Genomic DNA, 6,002 nt, shown 5'->3' on the forward strand with positions numbered 1-6,002 from the left:
GCTGGGACAGGAAACTCGATGTTGAACACCGTTAGTAAAAAAACCAATTCTTTAGAGCTTGGTATTCAGCTCCACCATCGCTCTGCAGAGCCTTAATCTTATTCCCAAACTGATTATCGACTATTTTAACAAGGTTAAGGAATCATTGGTTGACTTCAGACTTCTTATTAAATACACCCAAGTGTCTGCTAAAAAATCAATAAACGAAACATGATAAAGATAACCTTCAGTCGAAACCACAGGTGCAGGCCCCCACACATCTGACACAACCAGTTGAAAGATTTCTTTGTATTCAGTCAATGAATTACAAAAAGACAACTTATGAGCCTTACCTTGCAAACATGCAGAACAAACATTATTCAATTTGTTTTCACTAGAAGAAACACTACAATTTTTCATGACTTCTTTGACAATTTTCACACAAGAGTTCCCTAGACGCCTATGCCATAGTTCCAGATCACTCGAAGCCTTGCACACATTGTTCACCATACAACTCGACTTCCTTTCTTCATAAGGTAGCAGCTGGTACAACCCTTCATGTGTGAGCTTCCCTTTCAACAAAACGATCTGAGTCTGTGCATCCTTCACAAGGCATTCAAAATAATGAAACTCAATATACACATTACTATCATGAGTGAATTGAGATACTGACAACAGTTTCTTCTTAATATGTGGAACTTGTAGCATGTTTTGTAATACCAGATGTTTAAGACTAGAAGGTAGAAAACCTTGGCCAACATGGTTAATCTTAATCTCTTCACCATTTCCCATTAAAAGTGTGTTGTTACCTTTATATACCACACCTGAATTGAATGATACAAGGTCATTTGAGACATGATGAGTGGCACTTGTGTCTGGATACCACAATGCATTGGACTATTTTGATGCATTATGAACTACTGCCATACTAGGCACAATGGATGCAAAGGCTGTAGGTGCAGTTTGGACAAATGATTCTTGTCCTTCTGTTGGTGCAGGATGAGCTACACAGTCCCCAAGAAACGTGTACATTACTTGATTCGAGGAATAGGGTAACATTTGACGATTTGATGCATAAGGCATAACATGCATATGAGAACTCATCGTGTGATTGTATACATGCCCATTCACATGAGCAACCTGCTCAACTGGTTTCTTCCATTGCTCAGCAGGCTGATCTTCACTGGCAACTCCAGTGAAGTCTCGGTCAAAACGACGATAACATCGTTGAACAATGGACCCAATCTTTCCACATAACTAGCACTGTGGTCGATTCGATTTATTAAACCTTCCTTGCCCTCGACCATGATAACCTAATTATTGACCTCCTTATTGACTTCTCATGGGGTAAAACTGTTTTTTAGTTACATCTATTTCAGTGGTATTCTGATCCCTTAATTCATTCTCATTTCTTGAACGAACAACCATATTCATAGCTATACTATCACTTAGAAAAACTTTCTGCCTTGCTTCACAATCTAGGAGCATTTTAGTGAGACTGTCAAGTGAAACTATATCACGAGATGCTATAGCAATTGTATATTTAAACTCCATTTATAACCCATTAAGAATCATAATACTTGTTCTTGCTCAGGTACAACACAGCCAGCAGCATTTAACAAATCACATATCGTCCTAATTTTGGCTAGATAATCACTTACAATCAGGACAATTTTCCTTTGAGAGTGTAAATTATGTCGTAGAGAGGACATATTCTCACTTGAACGTACTCCAAACAATCTTGATACTGCATTCCAGATCGTACGAGATGATGTGAGCCCCGTAAGATGTGGCAGAACCTCCATGCTAACCATTGTCAATAACCATGAACCGAGATATAAGCCAACATACCATAACCATCTATTATAAGAGTCACATGATGCTTCCAAAGAAGATAGGTTAACTAATTAAGCTTTATAACATCCTCTTTCGATATGTGTTGTACATTAGTCAGAACAGAAGAACCATACAATGAATTTACTGTGGTGTTCACCGGAGACTGAACACCAGCTTGTTGTAGATCCACCATTTTCAAAGAACCTGCAAGAATCCTCAAGAAGCAACGACTCAAGCGAGAAAGAACGAAAACTGATCAAGAAGCACTTGACCGTTTTTGGCGACTGATACCATGTAAAGTTAGAGCAGCAAATAACAAAACTATGTAAGCAATAACAAAATTAAAAGGAACAAGTTTCTGAATTTCATTATCGTCAAGTGAATGATTACATAAGTCTCAAAGGGGGCATTTATAGTTAGAACTACAGCTGTAACTAATGGTGCAACTAACTTCAACAAACTAACTTCTCCAACTGATTTACCGCAACATATCAATCCTTAGTTGTATGCGTGACCATCATGCAGACCATGTCTCAACTGTACGTGTGCTCATGTTCCATGCACAGCACGCGTCTACATCTATTCATTAACACTATCACGACTAACCGGGATAAATTCATGAGTAAGTCGCCAGCCAAATAACTTAATCTTCGGTAACGTAGCAAGACGAGTAACGAATAGCCAAATAGAAACATGATTAACTATATCTGGACGTTGATGCATAACATAATGATAATCCAACTTCACGAAATAAACACCAGAAGAATGGCCACCCTAAACAAGAAAATCTACCTCTCAGGGAGTGATCCGACACCGAAGGATATGATCAGCATCCTCATACGTAAACACAGCTCTAACTCGTTGTTCGTTCCATTGGGGGACCTATCCTACATTAGTTGTGCTCATGGACACCTATCCTACATTGGGGGGAAACATCCCTTGTGAAGGGTATATAAAGAGACTCCTTATGCCCCTTACTGGATGTGGACAAGTTACTCCCTTGCACACGTTTTTTCACCGCCTTCTGGTTTTGTTGGGTTCATGGTAACACGTGTCTTTGAAACATATCTATAAGTGGAATTATATTTTTCCAATCAGTAATTTAATTTGTTGTGAATTTATAGTTGTAATAATTGTTCATTTCTAGAAATTTGACTGATATATTTTTGCGTTGAACCTAGACGATTTTGAGACTACACTCGAACCTTAATTCGTGTAGAGAACAGATTAATTGTTGATTTTATCAAAAAATTAAGGTGTCTTAATTTCAACTGATATAATAGCTGGTTTAACAACTATATTTTTAGGATGAATCTTGACTTTTTTGTTTATAGGTTCAACCAATTATTAACAAAAGAATTACAGAATTAATTACGTCATTAATACGAAAATAAATCAGTGTTTATGACTGATTTCTTTTTATGATTTTACCCATTTATGCAACTTATAAATAGAGATGGTTTTTCTCATTTTTAAACTCATCCAACTATTCAAAGCATTTCCTCTCTTTCACGAATTCTCTCAAAAGTATTCTAATTTTTCTAGTGAGAAGAGCAATTCCACGATTGTCCACTCCAAAAATTTAGGTGTATGAATTTTCTAAGACTCACGCTAACCTCGGGAGACGACCACCTATAGCAGTGGTTTTTAAGGTAGTGGTTTTTACCACGACACGGTTGTCTGAATTTACTATTTTATCATTTTTATTAATTTTGAGTCAGTGATAACAATTTCATTTTGTAATTTCTGTTTCCAACAATTTAGAAACGAATTTTAAACTACAAAATGTTGAACACCATGGCTAAGCTCGTTCCTGACTTATCCATGCTTGATGCTCTTAACGAGACAAATTATTAGAGATGATCCTAAAGGATAATCATTTTGTTCGAACAACATGACCTTGAGTATGTGTTGCTAAAGCCGACGCCCCAGTCCACTTCATCTTTAGTCGTCGTATTTAATGTTTTCGGAGGTGACTCAACTCCTGCTCCTTCTAGTGAAGTTCTTTTATTCGTAGCTATTGCCGCTATTCCTTCCTACGCGTCTTGAAAAAGTATGAGAAATATACCAAGATAGTTTGTGGTTTTTCCCTAAGTCATATGTCGAATAAACTCTTTGACATGCTTCTCAAGGAGAAAAGTGCGAAGGCAATATAGGACACGCTGGAGAACAAGTATGGAGCTGACGATGCTAAGATAAAGAAATATATGGTGGGCAAGTCGCTCAAGTTTCAGATGTTTGATGACAAACCAATCATGGATCAACTCCATTACTATGAGAAGCTTGTTTTCGACATCATAGCTGAGAGCATGAAGATGTGTGAAACCTTGCAAGAAAATATCCTTCGTGAAAAGTTGCCCAAGTCTTGGTCTGACTACCAATCTCTTATGCACAAGAATAGAGTGTTAACTATTAAAGAACTAGTAAGCCACATGAAGATAGAAAAAGCCAACAGACTTAAAGATAAGTTGACTCATTCCAATAATCTTTCTTTTAAGGCTAATATGGTTGAATCTAGATCTACTTTTGTAATGCCCTAAATATTGAATTAAGGACTTTATTGAAAGAATTTAAAAATTAGGAGGATTGATTCTATTAAAGGTTAAAGATGAGAATGATTAGGATTAATGGTTTAGACTAAATTATGACAATGGATTATTAAGAGGGTAGTTTGGTCATTTACAAGAAAATAAATTTAAAATTATTAGTTATTAAGGTATTAATTTAAGGGGAAAAGGGAAAGTAAACACCAAATAGATTCTTTTTTTTCTTTTTTTTCACGTGGGTGAAGCATTCTTCATAGCTACAAAGATCGGAACCAAGCTCCCGAAACAAGCAAAACTATGGGCAAAGGTAAAGTGTCGGCGTAATCAGCACTACATTTGGTTACATAGCGAGGAAAGTCAGGTGAGTGCATTTAATTGTATAACTATATGATGTACTAATCATATATGTATGACTATTTTTAAAATGGATGTGGTGATTACCAAATAGGCACTAAGTGTGTATTTCACGGAATTCATCCTAAGTGGATGAATAATCGTTTCGGCACTAAGTGTGCATTTCACGGAATTCATACTAAGTGGATGAATAACCGTTTTGGCACTAAGTGTGCATTTCACAAAATTCATCCTAAGTGAATGAATAACCATTTCGACACTAAGTGTGCATTTCACGAAATTCATCCTAAGTGGATGAATAACCGTTTCGGCACTAATAACCGTTTCGACACTAAGTGTGCAAACCACGGAATTTATAATATGTTTATGAATGACGTATAGGCACTACGGGTGCATTAACCGAAAATGATAATGAATGGAATATAATGAATTGGTATTTGATTGATAAAAGAATAATGATATATTGATATTATTGTATGCTTAGTTTTACCTCACTAAGTAATGCTTAACGTGCGTTTATTTCGAGCGTAGGTTGAATACCAGCTGAGTAAGGAGATCATCGGACATCAAGTCAGAGTCGTCTAATCAGTAACAGTATGACATACCTGTCTACTTTTGATATATTTTAGTCGGCATGTAATAAGTTTAGTAAAAACGCTTTGTAAAACTTTTGAATTAAACTACTGTAAAACGGTGAAATGTGGAACATCTCTTTTTATTTGTATACGTAAGTTAATGCAAGTTTTAATTAAAAATTAATTCTAATGGTTCATAAAATGAAACAAAATTGTACGGATTTTCAAAAGGGGAAACTGTTTTAAAAGTGATGTGACATCCGTAGCTCGTATACGTAAAAGTATACGGGAGATGGGTGTTACATTTATTGGTATTAGAGCTATATGTTTAGTCGATTCTCGACCAAATTAATTGTAATTTTAAGGTAAAAAAGAGTTTACATGCCACTAAGATGTCAAGGTTACTAATAGGGTATAGAATGAACATGTTAAGATGTATCTCCTTACTAACTTAAGTATTATCTTTATGAATGTTATTATAGATGTCGTATTCTACGAATTTAAGAAGAGAGGATGGATAAGAGAATATAGATGGATCGGATAATGAAAACTATGAAGAAAATAGTGAACATCCGATTCCGTCTGAGAATGCCAGTGTATCGGTACCTCAGGGTATGCCTGTTCCTGAGTTTGGAGCTTTTATACAAGGTCTCGATGCTATTTTGACAAGATTCCAACCTCCTCTACCCCCTACTCCTCTAGTGCAGAGAAT

Source organism: Hibiscus syriacus, unplaced genomic scaffold, assembly GCF_006381635.1.
Source record: "Hibiscus syriacus cultivar Baekdansim isolate YM2019G1 unplaced genomic scaffold, ASM638163v2 tig00111989_pilon, whole genome shotgun sequence".
NCBI lineage: Eukaryota > Viridiplantae > Streptophyta > Magnoliopsida > Malvales > Malvaceae > Hibiscus > Hibiscus syriacus.